This window comes from Protopterus annectens, chromosome 4.part0, assembly GCF_019279795.1.
Source record: "Protopterus annectens isolate FY-2018-M chromosome 4.part0, PAN1.0, whole genome shotgun sequence".
NCBI lineage: Eukaryota > Metazoa > Chordata > Ceratodontiformes > Protopteridae > Protopterus > Protopterus annectens.
The window spans coordinates 361,108,564-361,128,814 of NC_056733.1; positions in this window are offsets into that span (position 1 = coordinate 361,108,564).

Here is a 20,251-nt window from a genome sequence, read left to right on the forward strand (position 1 = left end):
TTACAAGGCTAATGACCATTGGGGCCCTTATAAGCCTAGTTGTACACCCTAAATGATTCGGGTCCCCGAGTCTCATGGATGTTTATATGGAGGGGGACCTGTTAGTGGTGGAGGTCTTAGGATAAATCTTTTCTTATTGATAGCCTCTGACCATAAGGAACATGGGGGCCAGACTGGGCTAAATCTATGCTTTCCAAGCCAATTGACAAGGTTTTGTTTGAACAGATTCAAGGATGAACTTTGCTTTCCATGAATGGGGAGCCTATTCCATAGTGTAAGGATCCTTTGGGACACATAACTGTCCCTCCAGCATATTCTGTTTGTGTCAGAAGTGAAGTTTAGATACCTGGATCTAGTGTTTCTGTGTTGTTTGTTATGCACATATGCAACAAATCCATCAGGGCTGGGTACGAGGAAGCCCTGTAAGCCAGACAAAGATCCCCTCTTAGCAACCTGTAGGAGACTAAGTACAGTGACAGATCCTTAAGGTGATCAGTGTAAGGCAGATTATTCAAGTCTTGAATTCTCCTTGTGAGAATCCTTTGTGGATGTTCAAAATGGGCAAGTGTCAAGTTAAATACATACCAAAGGAGGCATTGTATTCAATAACAGGTCTGATAAGGGCTGAATACACTGATACTATAACTTCCCTGGATCCAAAAGCCATACCCTTGCCTATAAGTTGGGCAACATTGAAGGATTTTCTTATTATCTTAGATATGTGTTGATCAAAGGCCAAATTGCTGTCTACATATGTTCCCAGATCCATTACTACTGGGTTAACTCTTAGGGGTGTTTTATAAATGGAGTAATTAACTTGGGTTGACAGTTTCCCAAAGAATATTATAATGCATTTTTTAACATTGAGTTTTAGGCCATGGCATTGGTGTTGAACCCTCTTGCAAGATGTTGGTGTCTTTGGAAGAATTTATAATGGCTCCCAGTTTATAGTCGTCTGTGAACTTGGTGAGCCAAAGGCCTTGGATGTTAGCCTTGACTTCTAAGAAGTAGATGCCAAACAGGAGCAGGACCGACATGGAGCCCTAGAGTACTGTGCTGTTGCAATGCTCTCCCATGTTGGTGAGTACCAGATTCACTATGCTTTTTCCTCTCTTTGGAGTGTGCACTATCTGTTCCAGGGTGTTTCAGTTAATAAAGTCCAGGAAGTATGCTTGTGAGTTTGAGGGAGTGTATATTTACAAAAGTCAATCATGAAAAGGGTGTTTGTTTGGATGGCGAGTGCCTATAGCAGGTTCAGGTAAGAGTTGTGAAACTCTAGGGACATAGGTGGTTACCTGTAGCTAGCAGTGATATGGTGAGGGACCTTATTTCTGGTGACTTGTATGTAGATGAGCTCCATGATATCATCCTGTTTAACCAAACTGGTGGTATGTTTGTTGCTAATGTAGCTCAAGACACCACCAGCTTTGGCTCTAGTCTTTGCTGCTGTTGGTCAAAATGTGTGGAAGGCACTGTAGCCTTGAACTGTTGGAGGACATTTGGCAGCTTTAAATTAAGTCACAGTCATGACACAGCTGTCTACATTCTCCAGAGTGTGGAGGGCTTGATGGGTCTAGATTTTTTTGTTTTTATTTAGGTTCTTAGCAATGAATTGCCACGGTGGTGCAGCGGTAGCATTGTCGCCTCACAGCAAGAGGTTCTCCCATTCGATTCTTGGCTGGAGCACCTTCTGTGTGGAGTCTGCATGTCCTCCCCATGGTCAATTGGTGTTCAAAAGACATGCGTGAATGGACGTGCCTTCGTTGAAGGTTGGGCATCAGGCTGGTACTTTGGCATCGTAAAAATCTACTGCCAATCATTAGAGGACCGGAGTTTCACTGTGGCGATCCCTAACCAGGAAAAGCTGAAAAGAAGAACAAGGTTCTTAGCAACGGGCAGTAACACCATAATGTTGCTTGTGAACTTTTTTACTATGTTGGTAGTTTTGCCTTTTTGGCATTGCCTAAAAAGGCTCTAAAGGGTGGATACAGTTTTAACCAATATCCAAAAGTCTAAAGGGGAATCAGTGCAGCTCATCCTTGGTAAAGCAACGTGACTTTTTGTCCATATCCTTCCATGCTGACAGATATTGGATCCCCTGGATTGCCACCAGAATCTCAACCAGTTATTAAAATCAATAATTTTATGTTCAGACTGTGGCATCATCCTTGGTGCAGGTAGAATGCTGCTCAATGCAAGGCTCATACCTATATGTAATATAAATTCTGAGAGATCCATTGCTTGTTTTTTCGTATAGTCCAGTGAGGTACATCTCAGGGGATTTACACCCACATGGACAATGATAAAATCATATCGGTACCTGGAGTGCAGTGACTTGGCTCCATGCATGATATGATGGATCTTGGCTCCAGATAGGAGACTAACTGTTATCTTATCCTAACCTGTTGAGTGGGGACATCTGTGTGATGCACAATGGAGTCCCCAATGACAAGAGTATTAGGAAATTATATGCTTGCCTTATGGGCTTTGCTCTTAGAGGACAATTGGGTGTAAGCTTATGTGAATGACAAGAGTATTAGGAAATTTTATGCTTGCCTTATGGGCTTTGCTCTTAGAGGACAATTGGGTGTAAGCTTATGTGAGATGTTTGGTGTTGCTTTTGGTGTGTGTTTAAGTGATTGCTGTGGAGCAGTGTTGCCATTAGATGGCTTTGGAGGTCTTTGACATTTGGGAAGGCATCAAATATAATGTAACAATGTGTTGGTTCTCAACAGAGGGTACACCAAAGTAAAAGTGATACAGAATAATGTCAGTGGTGTTGTCATAAATATAACTGTTTTGTAAATATTGTAACAATTTCTTTAGAAACGCGATACAAAAAGATTTGCTACAGTGAAACAAGGTTCCTGCAGGGTTTTGTTAATGAATCCAATTATCCAATAAAACAATATATAAAAAGGAGAGCTATAACCTTCACAGTTTAGAAAATGTTTTCTCTTCCAAAAGGGATCCTGTCCACGGAACAGTTTTTTTTTTTTGTGGGCTAAATTTTATAGAAAAAAAGAGACTTTGTAGAAGACACCTGAGGGAACTCCTACCAATAGAATTTAGAAAGAGGAGAGCTATTGGAAAGCAGTTATTAAAGTTTTTTTTTAATATTGTGTTCCTTTTCTATGGAATTATAATAGAAAAGGCATTTTGTGTTAAATTGCTTCACCTGCTTATGTGAGAAGTTTACACCACTGGTTTGTTTGTACCTATTAAAGATGTTTATTTTATGAACTACAAGACTGTGCTACTTTTCTCTATTGCACAATATAGAAGTAAATAAAGATATAATATGCTAACAGATCTTTCTGTTTTTTTTTTCTTTATGGACAGTCCCAGTTGACCATCAGCTACTTGGCATAATTCTAATTGCACCTAACTTAACTGTTCTGGTATCACTCCCTCTGGCTGGGACTGCCATGACCACCATCATCAATGGAGTGACCTGGTAGTATCACATATGCCGAATTAATACACCAGGAGAGATTTTTTGTGTTTTGCCCTAACTAGGGTGGGTTGCATGCTGACATATGGAATCAAGTTGCTCCTGCACCCATTTTTTTGTCTAATGTAGTGGCTATATTCTGTGCTGTTGTTGCACTAGCTCAATTACAGGCTGTAGATTGCACACAGAAATCCCTCCCTCCATCCTGTAATGGATTTGCAGATGGTTGCTGCTCATTCCCATTTAGCACTTCCAGCAAAGAGCTGCTAGCTGAAATTAGGACATCCGGATTGAAGTTACTGTTCCATCCTTCTATGCTGAATGTTAACAGATTCTTATATATCATTGTCCCTTATATTATATTATATTATATTATATTATATTATATTATATTATATTATATTATATTATATTATACTATATTATATTACATTATATTTCCTTATAGTGCTTACATGGTTCATATTATTTTCTTTGTCTGATTGATTAAATGTGGAATAATCTTAATAGTAGATAAAGGAATGTTTTGTAATAAATGTCCATCCAATTTATGCAAATAAATGTTGTGCTGGACAATTTTACCATTTGCAAAAATGTAAACAGTAGAATCTCATTTCCCAATCCCATCCCATTGAAAAGTCAGTTCCTGGATTGCTTTTTACACTATATGGCTATATATTGTAGTAACATAGCTGAACTAACCTTTTTTTCACCCTTTTTAGCAGGTTTCTCTTTCCTCACAACTGTGTGCTTATAGAGTTAATATATGTAATTTAGGAGTCTACATAGGGGATTTTCTTCACGGAAAATACATTTAAAGTTGTTATTACACACAGTTTTGCCAAGTACTTTAGAAAAAATTGACTTGCCCAGCTAGCCAGCAGCATGTTATGCATCAGCTTCTCATAGCAGATTCATTATTTGTCACATCAAGAAAAAAATGTTAGTTTTATGCATGTGGTTCATAATATTGTACTTCAGTATGATACTATGATTTGCTTATTGAATAAAGTATTCACCAAAACAAATGGCAAAAAAAAAAAAAAAAAAAAAAAAAAATTCTACACACACACAGGCATATAAATATTCATGCCTATATGCCTATATCTATATCTATCTATCTATCTGTCTATCTATGTATATATATCTAAGATAGATAGATAGGACTACGCATCTACTACCCAACATCAAATTTTACAAAGAATGAATACAAAAAGAGCAATCTTTTTAGAGTGATTCTAAAAAGATCGAGAAAAAAAAAGTTTTCTCCCCGTACCGCCAAAACCTCCTGCTAATTAGATATATTAACTCTGAGATAAGGTATCAGTATGGAAAGGGCAATTCCCAGACACTGCTATAACATGATGTCACATGCAAAATACCCAGTAGGATGAAAAATAAGCAGTACTTGCTCTTACAGAGTGCAACAACACACACACACACACACACACACACACACACACACACACACACACACACACACACAGTAAGTGTGCACCTAAGCTTTTTTTTACTATGAATTTAGTTATATAATGTTATATAAATGCAATGCACTGGTTTGAAACATTTCAACTCATTAGAACAGCATTGGGTGAATGTTTTTTCAGGGATAAATAAGAGGGAAAAAGACTCGATCCTTAATATACAGCAATCTTGACATCAGTATATATAGCCGAGGTCTGTAGTGGATATACTCCATGAGCTAACACTGCAGCCAAGCTTTCTAGTTACTTCATAGATATATGTATCACTAATAATTTTTATTCCAGGTTACTGCTGACATTTTTAGTTTATATGACTGCTGAAGGGGACATACATAACTTGTGTCCAGAATATAGAGGCAGTCTTTGATCATAACCAAAGTTGTTATATGTGTAACATATGGATGTCAAAGTCAGCACCATGGCATGGAGGAATGAAACCTTAACTGTGGCCCAGGCAATCCATGTTCAATTAGTGGTTCATATGCCCCTGGCATGAGGGCATTCTTCTAAGTGCTACATGTAGGGAGGGTTGTGTTCCATAGAGGGGAGTAGGCTGCAGGGGAGGGAGTAAATAAGGGTTGGTACCCCTTTCCCTGTAGAAGCAGTCACTGGCATGACTGCTCAGGACAGCCTTAAGATCCATGTAGGTCGTAGCCTTGAGTCAGAAAAAGTCTATGGGTGGAATCTGCATTTTGTTTTACTAACTATCTTCTCAGTGCAGACTCTTAGCCAAGGAATTTAGGCCTTGAGCACTGAGGAAAATGAAATGAACTACTTTGAATGACAAATAACTGCACAGTCTGAATTTGAACTAGGAGAGTGTTACCAAGCAGCCTTCTAAAATAGTGAAATTGTGAGAGCTGAATGATAAGTATGAGAGTGTCAGCTGAGAACACAGCCTTAATAGCACAGCACATGCATAAACTCTTACTGTAAGGGGACAGCTAACAAGCTGAACAACAATCAGCAAACACGCTAGACTAATCTCTCATGTTTTAGGCAATGCATTTTAAAACTTTTACCACTTTTGGACCACTTTAAAACTTTTTCCCCCTTTCCCTTGTTCAAAGTATTTTTTTCAATTTCCTTAGTGGAAGATGGAAAAGGTGAACAGTTGCCTAATAAGTCCAGATCATTCAGCTGCTTAGACCTCTTAGCCCATGTGTCCATATCTTGTAATACATCTAGATGCGTTAGGGACTCATGGTAATTGGTGGTGTTTAAAAGTTTTGTGAAAAAGGCAGATTGAACATATATTTCTTGCTGTGTCCTGAGGGCTTTGAGAACTATCTGTAATTTGCTTTTTTGGGTTGGTCATGGAAAGAGATGCAGTCACTGTTACATTTTCTTTTTGTATGGACCCACCTCTGGACCACTTAGGGAAGATCTCCTAGCCTGTATTGCCATAAAAGGATGGAACCAAAGCAGATATAGATTTGTTTTGAACTATCTTTGATAGAAGTTATCTTTGATTGAAGTTGATCTTTTAGGAATTGTGGAGGGAAATAAATGCTAATATTTTCTCCTGGAACTTAATTTATAGAGTGGCTGGATATCTGAATGTGGTTCATATCCTATTTTGATACCATATGAGCAAATTATTAAGTAGCCTTGGCTTTTCAGGACTGTGCCTGGTGCAAATCCTGGTACAAGCATACTTGACTACCACAAAGTCTGGAGGGAATTCCTGCTTTGGGATTCTGAAACAAGCAATATCTATCCATGAAGTTTAACAGGTGAAAAAGTATTTACTTGGGAGCCCTCTCTTTCATGATAGGCACTTGGAGCTTCATAGTTAGAGCCCTGGGCAGATTTTCTTTTAAGAAAGAACACATGTTGTTTCTATGTTTTCAAGCAGCATAAAAAAAAAAAAAAAAAAAAGAAATCAGTTATTCCTGTGAGTACCATTTTCTATGTCCTTCACTTGGCAAATGTTGCGAGGAAGCTCTGATGATAGTAATGGCAGTAAGTGCAATATTCCTAAAAAACAACTATTGACTTGAGGCTGCTGCTTTCAGTAATTAAATATTGGTAGTATATTTATTCAGCACTTAGTTCTGTAAGTTGCTTTCAGTTTTCAAGTTAGAGGTGTCATGAAATATCTTTATAGCCAAAGAGACTAAGCTATCTTGCTTAAAAGACATGTTTAAGGTGCAGGATGCAATGTCCGCCCATCTACAATCTTGATGTCTGACAAGCAGGAGCAGTTTTGGAGTACCAAGGCTTCTCCAGAGAGCTTTTAAAACCATGTTTTTCTTGTTATACATATGTAATTTAAGGTAATAAATCAACAGCAGCTTAATCTTGCAAGGTTAATGAGAAAGCAAAAGGAAATTAAATAAATAATGTGTAGGTATCAGTATATAGAGGCAGTAAACATGTACATAGAACAACCTAAATTAGAAACAGATATCAACACATTCAGCTGTGTTTATACAGACTGAGGTCCACAAACTGACTAGCATACCTGGTTAATATATTAAAAAGCTATAGTTCCATATAGTAGCCACATATACCAGCCAGTTGGAGGACGTCACTCTGTATAAACACAGCTGAATGCATTGCAGTCTAACCAGCATTACCTACAGTAAAGATAAGTGTGTCTTTATCAGCATAAGCCCTATGTTATACATATTGGCACTCCAGTACTAAATACCATCATCCTATCTTTCCTTGAGGTTCCCTACTGATCTTCAGAGGCTTTTCTTCTAACTTTTCTAAGTTACCTTTAGTTTTTCTGCGGCCCCTTTTGCACATCCCACTCTGCAGAGATTCTCTTTTAATGTCATTATTAATCTACAACCTTCTTCAAAAAACACAGATTGTTGATAATTCTGGCTGTACCATCTCATGAACCACTTACCCAAGAGCTCGTCATACTTTTATTTCAGCATGCTGCTACTTCCTTTCATCATTGTTTATTTTCTTTAGCTGCTGCTGTCTTCATGGCTAAATCCTGACCATTTTCATTGTGCCTAGCTCTCCTCCCTGTAGGGGGATGTATAATCTGATCACTGTCTTAGTATTCTAATACCCAGAGTTCCCAGTCTGCTGAGCTAGTATTACCTTCTTATCCAAAAAGAACTATACTGTATATTTGTGATAAAATGACAATTTGTCATAATTCATTATCTTTCTGCACATTCCTCTCCTAAAACATGATGAATAGGAGTTGTGTTTGTTGCTTTAATATCTTCCTTAAACCTACATTGCCATCCTGACTTTTATGTCACTGAAGTCCCTGTGGGTAACAATCAACTGACTATCACATTCTTCAATAATGTTTTTGCTCAGTGGTACAAATACATAAGCTTTGCTTAGGTCATTGCAAGCTATGCTCCAAAAAAAGCATGTTCTTGGAAGCTGGGCTACCTCAACTTAACCTGAAATTCTAAGAGTCTCTGAGTCGTGGCTAAAGGCAACTGAACCTGTTTTTTCCACACTACTTTCTTCTAATTATAATGAACATAAGGGGTGTGGTTCACTTCTTTTAAGTAAAATATGTTCTGCATCCTTGTAACGACTGTGCAGTCTTTTTCTGCATCTGCTTCAAGGCAATTGCACTTTAGTACTGTATGGGATGTCATCAGAAAAGTCATTATTGTTTAAGTTTAAATTCCTACTTCTCAAGTTCATGGCACACCGAAGGCCATTTGATTCAAACGTACATACATGCATACATACAAATATTTCAAGCACGGGCATTAATGCCCTTCTAGCTTGCCAATACAAACACTTCTTCCCATAATAAGTGTCCAGGATGTTCTTAAAAATCTCTAAACTAGTACCTGCTTTAATGTAACTTGGTAGTCTGTTCCATGCATCAGCTACTCTGTCAAAGAACCAATCAGTACACTTCTCATTCCTATAGAATCTTCTACATAGGTTATCTGATGATTCTCTAGTACTTTTTGATAGCCCCTAACATTGCCAGAGGTAGTTGTCTCTAAATGCCCTATATACCCGAAAAAGATTTCCTTTTAGATATCTATAAGAGACACTGTACAAGTTTAGATATTTCAGTCTTTCATAATAACTTAAATTTTCACATCCATGGATACCCTTGGCATATTTCCGCTGTACTCTTTCCAGTTTACTCATGCTTGTTTTCTTATAGGGTTTCCATATTGTTATTCCATACTCAAGTTTGGGTCTAATGTAACTAACAAACAATGACTTCATCATTTTTGATTCCCTAGACTTTATAAACCTTTTATACAACCTATAGTTCTATAACTATCATTAACCAATTGCTTGATATTATTAGAAAAACTCATAGCTGGATCTACGCATATACCCAGGTCATTCAATGAGTCTACAGTTTCAATCACTGCATGCTGTATTAAATATTCACCTTTCAATTTATGTCTCCCAAATCTCATATGCTTAGAGTTTGATGTATTTATCAGCATATTATTCTCCTGTGCCCAAATACTTGATTTAGTCAAGTTATTTTGGAGACACGCCTTATCTGTAACACGTGTAATCAGTTTACCCAATTTCAGGTAGTCTGCATATAGACTGTAGAACACCTCAGATGAAAACATTAGGTCTGAAAGATGCAATCTAAGCAAGTTAGGGCATAGGACAGAACCCTGTGGGACACCCTGACTGTAACCAAGGATTTCACCTGCCCAGTTTCTGTATGATAATTGCCATGTCCTATTTATAAGCCATGCAGCCATCCAGCTTATCAAGAGTATATCAATACCCAACTGTTCTAATTTATTGATCAGTGTTTTGTGTATTACACTGTTAAATGCTAAAGTTAAATATATATATATATATATATATATATATATATATATATATATATATATATTACATTACAACACAATTTTCATTCATAGCTGTTATTATATTGTTGTAGAACATCATGTTACAGGTGCCAAAAATATCTATTTTCAACATATGCATGTGAATATATGGTTTCCAGTCCCAAGCTACCCATTTCAGGCAATAACTTCTCCATATCACCTTCTCCATTATTATTCTACAACATGAAAGTAGACTTAAGGGTCTATATGACTCTGGATTTGTCCTACTCCCCTTTCCCTTAAAGACAGGTCTAATAAGCTCATGTCTCCAATCTTGAGGAATCTCCCCATATTTATATGACCTAGTGAATAATAGATATAATGGTACCGCAAGTTCTTGCTGACGTGTTCTCAGGTCATGTTACTAATTCTGTCTCCTCCCTGCACTTTTTTGTATCCAGTACATGCAGTTCTTTTTCAATATAATTTAATTTGATTCCAGTATCCATAATTGATAAGTTTTACTCTTAGTCTACCTTCATACTATTAATAACTGTCTGTACCTACATTGTCACTGTCAAATGTTGAATGTACATTTTGTTTTGGAGCTTTTCTCCCCAGAACTCCATTGAAAATGGGTTCTTTATGGCCCAATGGACTATCCTGGTAAACCAACTGCAATAAATAAATAAAAGTATCTGGGGTTACCTTGATGTCACTAGGACAATTATCACCCCTTTTGTGAATCAAAACTGTTTTGCATTAGATTTTGTAACTATATCTATAATCTGTTGTGTCTGAGAATAAATTTTAGAATCTGCACACAATTTATCAATTTCTATATCTTTACACCTTCCATATCTTATGTATCTATAAAGTTTCTTATTATGCTCAATATCTTTATATAAATTTTCTTCAAATGTTTGTTGTGCTTGTCTCACACTATGCTTAATCTATTTATCCAGCTTGTTTATTTCAGTTTGCAAAGTTGTAGTTCGACCTCTCTTCCATTTCTTATAGTTTTTGTCTCTCACCTTAATAAGGTATCTTGTTCTTATGGAAATATATTCCCTGACGTTGTATGCCTAGATCCTGATGTTAAATATTTTTTTGATTTTTTGCACTCAAACAATTTCTGTTTCAAAACTTTTCACATTCCATCTGCAGTTTTTCCACTGAATACCTCACTCCAGTTAATTTTACATAGTGACTGTTTCGCTTCCATATAATCTGTAATTAGCATTCTTGCATTGATTTAGATTTCAGTTTGGTAGAATTATCTAGCAACAAATTAACCTTTATAACCCTGTGATCACTGTGCATCAATGGTGGTAAAACTTGACTTGAAGTAACAGTAATTCCTTTAAGAACACAAACACGTCTAGTATGTTCTGTCCCGTTAGTTTTTTTTACAATCTGAAGCAATTGTTGTTCCTGAATATACGTTGTGAATAATTTCCTTACTAATGTTGTTGAATCTATATTGTTCCAGTCTGTTTCTGATAAATTTAAGTCCCCAGCTAATATTATTCTTCCCTCCTGTGCTTCACGCAAGGAATGTATGAATTCCTCTAGGTCATCTGCACTTGACTTTGGTGGTCTATACACTCCAACAATTGTTATATGTTCCAGAGTTTTCAGTTAGTCTATAGTATAGGTGTCATCATTAAACATGTAATAATCACAGGTCTCATAACTATCGTTAATCCCTATCATAACACCTCACCTGATTTTTTGTTAGAATGTCTGTTACAGTAAAAACATTTATACCCTGACAGAGGTCGTTTCCAGTCATTGTTCTTTAACCATGTGTCACAAACAATAATGCCATCCATCTTGTGGGAATGTAGCAAATTTTCCAATAAAAAAAACTTTATTATTAATGCTCCTAGCATTAAGAACCATCAGAGATGCATCAAATGTTGCTATCTGTGAATTGTTAAATTTTCTACCTGGCAAAAATCCTGCTTAGTGTTCGTCAAATATTGCAAAATATCTGCTGCAAAATTCTCTTCCCTGATCTTAACAAATGCACTCCATCCTGTCTGAACACGTGTGCCCAAAACTAGACTTTGATGCTCTACACATTTCCATTTTTTAAAACAGGACATTTTTCCATGGAGGTATTTACCCCAAAAATATTTTTATTCATGGTGACCTGCCTATCCTTTCTATAGGTGATTTGTGAAAAATACTTCCTAACAATAGTATAAGCTATACTATCTAAGAGGGATGTCACTTTCTTATTAACAGTCAGAGAATCCCTGTGGATGACATCATTTATACTGACATGAATAAAAATGGATTTATACTTCCTTACATTAAGGCATTCCAAGCCTTGTCTCACATCTTCTATTTTTGCTCCTGGCAAGCAAAACTATTTGATGTTCATTATCTTCTCTGGAAATATAAGTATCAGGTCCTGAAATAATTGATTATCGAATTACAAAAATATCTTTGCTGGCCAGTTCTAAAGAATTTTCAGCTTCTAATACAGTAATATCTACTCTATCAATTGTTACAAAGGCTAGATCTTCAACACTATCAGTCTTATTTATCCCACTGTTTTCATTGTGTATTAAGCTCTCATCCAGCTGGTATTGTAAATGCACAACTTTAGCCATGTAGTCAACATCTGTCTTTTTCTTTTTTCTTACAGTAATGTTTTTCAATCCTTCCACTTTCGGTTTTGATTTCTTCCTTTTCACCTGCCCCTTGCCTCTTTTTTTCTGCCTTCTGTTTTGGAAAAATGATGCCTTTTCTGTAGACTGAAGGTTTTCTGATAGAAAAATATTATCATTCCCTGTAACCTATGTGTTACATAACAAAGCAGTGTCATTTTTAGTATGTATTCCTTTTACTTTACAGTCATTAATCGGTTTCTTTTTCGTCCTTGTTATTTGTTGTGAACTTCTTCCTTTCTTTCTTTTTCTGTTTCATTTTATACAAACCGGATCCTCAGAATTCTGAATACTTGCATCCAGAATTCCATAGTTGTCAAGGGCATCATCTTGTTTCATAGAGGTTGAATGATCTTTTCAGACAGTAGATGCATCATTTCCTAAATGTGTTCTATTTGTTCTTTGCCTAAAACTATTTATCACACCAGTCCTGTCATTAATACATGTAATAACAGTTCTCCAAGCCATGCCAATTGAACAAGTGCAATCATCATCATTAAGTCTAGATTTACCTCTAACAATAGTAAGCAAATTATCCAACTTTTGACATGAGGAACACAGATCACCAGTGTTATCAGCTGTTACCTTTAAATATGCATATCATTTATTACACTGCAGGAGGTATTTGTGCATTAGCAAATCATTAAATACATACTCATTTAAGGAATCCGTATTTAAACAAATGAAATATTGTAAAAGAAAAGAATAATCAAAAGGGTCTATATTAGATAATGGAACTTTCAAAAGTTTGAGTGTCATATGGTCAACACCATATGATCGAATTCTTGAAAGTTCGAACACTTTAACAGAGATCTCCTTACAGCGCAGAATGGGAAGCTTTCCCTTTTCTGCACTGTAGTGCACTCTCAGAGTTGGTATATTTAAAGAGCAGGAGGCGTGGGGGTGCAGGAGGGGCTTGCCCCTCTGCTTAAAATGCTCAGGTAGGTTATTTGTGTAGTTTCTTTTTTTTATTAGATGTTCGAATTTTTAAAAGTTTGATTATATGGTGTTGACCATATGACAGTCGAACGTTTGAAAGTCCAATTATCTAATATACACCCTAATCAAAATCAGTAACCACAGAATTCAAAGAGAACGTAAATCAACTTTTATAACAAAAATCACACAAGCAATATACAACTAAATATTAAAGTTAGTACAGTAAAGTTGTTCTGATCATACAAGTCCTTCAAGCTAGAGAAAAGATGTGATTCCTTTACATCACGCATGAAGGTGCACAGCAGTTTCTGCTCACTGTCGCTCCCAGTCACACTTTTTAACAGTAAAGATCAATATATCACAAACCAAGGCAGGATTATTTAGATATTCTAAGGATTTTCCTCTCTTCAGCCTGTGTGAATTTGTAGTTGTCTAGGCCCCTTGGGGGTAGCTAGAGCTTACCTGTCTAATACCTATCTCTTTCTAACAACCAACAGTGAAATTAAAAGTAAAACAACAAAATAGGAATTTATTTATTTATTTTATTTTATTTTATTTTACATTTGTTTACTGAGGATGTCCGACTGGACAGAGCTGACAGTTTTCAGTGGAGGCCCTGGGAGAAAAGCTCCAGAACCATTGCTAACATACTATACATAATCAAAGTAAATCTTGTTAACAGGCTATCCCTTCCTACCTACAAACTGTGAAAAACACTGATAACAACTAAAATATAAAGTCAAATAAAACTTCTCTTACCAGTCAACTCCACAGTAAATCAGAAACCAATAATAAATAATAAAATTAATTCCTAGAGTCAACAGAGGCAGCTTGTTCTTCAACAGAGTAAATCCTGAGGATCTGAAGAAGGCCTTAAAACACTGAAAGCGCTCATCCAGGATTTTAACTTTTATTATTTTATAGTGCTTTAACAATAAACCTTCTTTGTGGTGGATCTTGTCTTTTTGTTTTGATTTAAATCACAAACCAAGGTGTAATTGTTTAGATATTCTTACTTGGTATCACCCATTCAATTAGCCATTGGGCTTTCAGCCTTAACTGGTTCCCCAGTCTTCAATCCTTCCTTGCATCCCTGCTGACTACTTAACTCTTTCTGTTTATACTCTTAATCAGTAGATCCAGAGCAAAGTATTGCACCTTTCAGTCCCTAAACTATGGATTTAGCTTCATTTTTGCACACAGACTGTCATTGACCCAGGCGATATCATCCCAAGCACTTTACTTCTAAGGCTACACACATTTTTCTTTCTTTCTTAACATAGATAGACTGTTCTATCTAAGTTGAACTAGTATGTGTCTGTTTTTCTCTATTAGGATAGTCAGACAATGATACATAGTCTGAACTGTCTTATTCAGTATCTTTTAATGGTTTACATGCTTGAAATTGAATGTGTTACATTATTACCTGATGTTGTAGTACAGAAATATTTATTGTGAAATATTTTTCTGCACTTTCATCATTATGGCTGAAAGGGAGTGGGATGTCCTTACAGTAAGCATGGAGCCTGAATCCTCACCATTGACACCATAGAGGGACGTTCACTTGGATGGATTACCCTCAGTATTTCCTCTCTGCAGCAAGGACAATTTCCCTTAAGAGCACCCAGGGAACATGCTCAGTCCAGGGGCTGGTTCCTCTCTATATCTGTCCAGACCCTTAATAATATCCCCACTGGCAAAGCTTAGAGTTGAGTCCTTAGGTGGAGTTCCAAGCTAAGTCCTCCCACACCCTCTCTGTGAAACCAGTGCTTTGTGTCCCTGCTCCAAGCAGCTGACACACACACTGTTTGAAATTTGATTTGAACACAAACACACACACACACACACAGACACACACACACACACACACACACACACACACACACACACACACACACACACACACACACACACACACCTGGAAAGGCTGGCACAGGCTCACCTGCTATGCCCCCTTCTGCCCAGACTATAAGGTAGTTATCACTGCCACTAGAACTGCCACCAGAACCCCTGCCAGCGACTTTAAGGCTCTTACAAGAGTACTCAGTTATGCTGAGTGAAATTAATATTAATACAAATGGCAATGTTGATCAAACAGCAATGTTTTCAGGAATGGCCAGAGTTATCACCAAACAAATATGTGTAAATACTCTCAAAACTTAAATATTTTCTAAAAAGGACCAGCCACAATGAGAATGAAAAGTTTAAATATATTTAATAATAAATAATAAAAGAACATGAAAATACTAAATATCTATTTATAGTAAACATCAGAGTTTCAGTAACAGGGAATATTAAAAATAACACCGATGGAAAGTTTCACACAGTTTTAGAAAACAGTATTTAGCTAGTCTCACTATCTATTTATGACTGGCTGAAATAATTACTGTTCCTACTTACTGAATAGAGCATGGCAAGATAATGTGGGTGAATGGTCCTTGTTGTCAGATCCAAGAGAGAATATAGAATGCTGATGAGACTTCAATCTCATCTAATATTAAAACATTATTTCTGTACAGAATGATACATACATTGCATCATCTGACTTCTGGTTTCCATGCAAACCTCACTGCCAGAAGCTGTCAGGTATTAGCACCTACATGTTATCATACACACAGATAGAGCATTGCTCAGATGTGGTGCAACTGCTAGAAGTCATAAAACCATAAAATCATTCCACTCTTCCTACAGGAGTTACAAACTGTTCTCCAGTATAGACATTGCATCTCTAGCTCCCTTCAAAACTGTGAGATAACATCTTTATGGCTTAACCCAGAAAGTAATTTAATTTCAAGAATATTCTTTTCCAAAGTCAGGTGGATTAACCTATTCTCTCTCAGTACATGCTGTTACAATGTATACATTTAATTCAGTTACAATAATACATGTATATTTCTTTTCCTTTCAGCAGGGCACACTGTTGATACATTTTAACAAAAGCAAACCTCAGAAATACATTTTCAGCACATACATTTGTACAAATCTGTTTGATATACAAATGACATATAATTATTTACAAAATTCCAGCTATCTGTGCAAGCATAGGTTATACATCCACTGTCCTACTTTTCCTGGCATGTCTGACAGTACTTCATATCATCACAACCCTCCCCCCTTTGAAAACTCAAGCTAGTTTTTTAAATGCCCCTTTAGAAATGTTGCTTGAGAGGAATGAACCTATCTGGGAATACAGTACTCCATAGCCTGTCTTGATATCCCATATGCCTTAGCATTGCTGACCTCACTACAGTGCTGTACTGTCATATCATATGCCTGCAACCCTAGGCTCCAACATAGTAACTTGCCATTTTGCTGGCTGGCCTGCTGTAGCCATAAATCCCCCTCAGACTCCTCCTACTGCAAATATTTAGCACCAGGGCATTCTCTATCATGGTAAGGTGTCATCATGTTAACATTGTACAATTTGTACCCATACCTCCTGCCTAGTAGTTCTACCATGTAGTTAACATCACTGCCTTCCTTACCACTTTGAAGGGTCCCTCCCAAGCTGCCTGCAGCTTATTGTGTCTGACAGGAATGATAACCATCACCTGCTGCCCCACAGCATACTCTCTGGCATGAGCATTCCTGTCATACCAGACCTTTTTGGACTGTTGGGCTCCTGCCAGGTTCTCCTGGGCCAAGCCCATGAGCTCTCAAGCCTTGTTCTGAGGTTTAGAACATATGCCACAATAGAGTCCTTGTGGGATTCACACACACCCTCCTACTCATCACGATTCAGATCTAAATGTCCCCTCACTTTATGCCCATACAGCAACTGAAGAGGTATAAAAACTGTGGATTCCTGGGGTACTCTCTATTAAACTGATCTACAAATGCCTCTAGTATGGTCATTAGAGTAGAGTTTAACCTCTCCACAAGACCATTAGTCTGGGGATGGTAGGGGTTGGTCTTTAGGTGCTTCACCCCACAGTGCTTCTACAGACAAGCCAGCAGGTCTGACATGAAATTGGCACCTCTGTCAGTCAGTATTTCTCCTGGGACCACTACTATGCTGAAAATTTCTCAAAGCATTTGCCACCTTCTCTGCCTTGATGGAGGACAGAACCACTGCTGCAGGGTATCTAGTAGCATAATCTCCTACCACCCAGATATACTTCTTCTGTGGAGCTCGGGGTACTCAGAGGCCCCACAATATCCATAGCCACCCTTTGAAATGGCTACTCAATCACAGGAAAAGGCATCAAAAGATCTTTCATCTTGTCGCTTAAATTGCCTACTTTGTGGCACTGCTCATAGGTCTTGCAGTACCCTGTTACATCCATTGCAATCCCAGGCCAATAAAAGTTCTGCGCAATGCATCTCTTGGTATGCTTTATGCCCATACGACCTGCAAAAGGAATGTCATGGGCTATGACTAGATGTGCCAGATGGTAGGCTTTAGCACCACCAACTGCTGTATTACCTCAACTTCTATCCCTTCCTCAGGCATCCACTCTCTATACAGTAACCCTTTATTCCAGTATACAGACCCCCCCCCCTTTTCCTTGAAAATCAGGTGCTTCCCTAGCTACCTCCCTCAAGCCTCTTAGTGTAGGGTCTGAGAGCTGAGCCTGTCTCAGCTCTACTTTTGTGACTCTTCCCAGCTCCCCTTCCACAGGATGTCTGGCATCCTCTGACAGTGGTGACTCACTATCAGCCTGGGTACTACAAACTCACCTCCACCCTTGCAGTCGCTTGGCCCAAGGGAATGTCAGTACCTAATAGCAGCTGTGGCTCACCTTCAGGTTCACTGCTACAGGGTAGCTCCCTCCCTGAAATAGCTAACTCACCAGCCCTGGCTTCAGGTATGGGGTCTTTCTGGGTCTCCCCCAGGCTATCAGGCCCACATGCCTGTCTCCAAGCCTGACTGCATGTAACTGCATGCACACAAAGTACTGCATTATCAAAATCATTCCCTATCAAAACATCTGCAGAAATATCCTCAAACATACCTATTTGCTTGCTTCCTTTTTCCACTGTCCCAGTCAAGGTGAACCCTGGCCAAAGGCATTTGCAATGGCATCCCTCCTAAAGCTCTGACTGGAACAGAGTGCCCAAGCAAGTACTGTTTCTCTTTAACCACTGCAGACTTCACAATGGTTATGTCACAGGCTGTGTCTCTCGTAGCAGTGGCCTGTTTTCCATCCACTAAGATAGGATATAACCTCTTGTGATAAGTTTAGTACCCATGTTGTCTCTAGACAACTTATCACTGGCATATTGTTAGTCCTAATTGATGGCTCCCCCACCTTTTGTTCCCCACCTTGCCTCCATGGACATCTATATACTATTTAGGCCCACTGGTTACATTTAAAACATTTAACCCTTGATCTTGGCTATGTACCTGAACTACTGTCTTCCCCTGGACTCAGCTAAGGAGGTTTAGGCTGCACACCATAGGCTCCCTTATATCCATGTGCAGCACTGGGTATCCCTTTCCTGTTCAGTGATGCCCCGCTTGCTGAGTAGAGAATCTGTTTCATCTCTAGCTCATTGGCAGAGTTACATTCTCGGTCTGCCAACCAGATTCTCATGTCCTCAGGAAAAGTGCTAAAGGCTTGTTCCCTCACCAAAAGGTCTGCCCCCCCTTCAAAAGTGGTGAATGGATACTCATTCACCCACCTATGAAAATAAGTGCTTAACTCAGCAATATAATTACACATACTTTCTTATGCATTGCGTCTATACTCACGAAACATTTTTCTGTAAGCTTCAGGTGTTAACTTAAAGCCTTCAAGTAAACATTTCTTGACTTTTTCATAGTTTAAACAATCAATATCAGACAATTTAGAAACAGCAGTTGCAGCTTTACCATGGTTTAAGGGGGTCAGGAACCATACCCAGAGCCCTTGGTCAACATTATATTGTTTACATACTCTTTTGGTTTAAGGAGGAAAGGAACTGTACTCAGCGCCCTTGGTCAACATTATACTGTTTACATACTCTTTCAAATATATGAATAAAGCTATCAATGTCATCACCCTCTGTAAACTGTGGAAGAAATTTACGGACCTTTATTGCTTGTGGGGTTTGATTATTCCCTTCCTCATTACCTCCATGACCCCGGTGAAGAATTAGCATCTCCCTCTCATATTGACGCTTTTTCTCATTTTCTTCAGCCTCTAAACACCAGAGTCTCTCATTTTTTTCAGCCTGCAACACCACTGTCTCTCTGCTGATTCTAATTCCATCTGTTTTGCCTGCATCAGTCTTTCCGCTGATTCTAATTTCATACATTTGGCCTCCAGTTCAAGTCTTTTTAACTCCAGATGTTTTTTTAAAGTCGTGAGGAAAAGGTGAACTGTCCTGCTTCTGAGGGTTGCAAATTCCCATCACTAGACTGGTTATCCTCCTGGATGCTGGTATGAGCTGTGACTAAAGCTGAAATAATTTCCTCTTTAGTCAGGTTGACATGCTCTAGTGCTTTGGCTTCACACACCTTGACCAACTGTTTTTTTGTCAGCTTGCTATAATCCTCTGCTGACATTTTTGCCTGCTTTCTCTGACTAAACGAAACTAACAAAAAATACATAAAAACTGTTGTGATATGAAACTCTGAATGTTCACCATGTGGCTACTGAAAGAATGCACACCTTTAGTGGCAATTGCTTACAGGCTACAGAAGTTAAGTATCCACACCACTGTTCACCAATATGTGATTTCCCCATGCTGGGCCAGGTATCAAGGAGCCTGTATTCTCCCCACTGACACTGGAGAGGGACATTCATTTGGATTACAGATGGATACAGTCATTATTTGCAGATACAGACCTCTCTGACTCCCCCACAGCCTTGCATTGGATTAAGCAGGTGACAGCAGAATGAATGAATATACTACCAAGATTTGTGGTCCTGACTTGCCATCCATTCCTGTTCTATTCTTGCTCTTTTTTTTAACACAGCTTTACTGAACTCAATCTTGTTTTAATATATT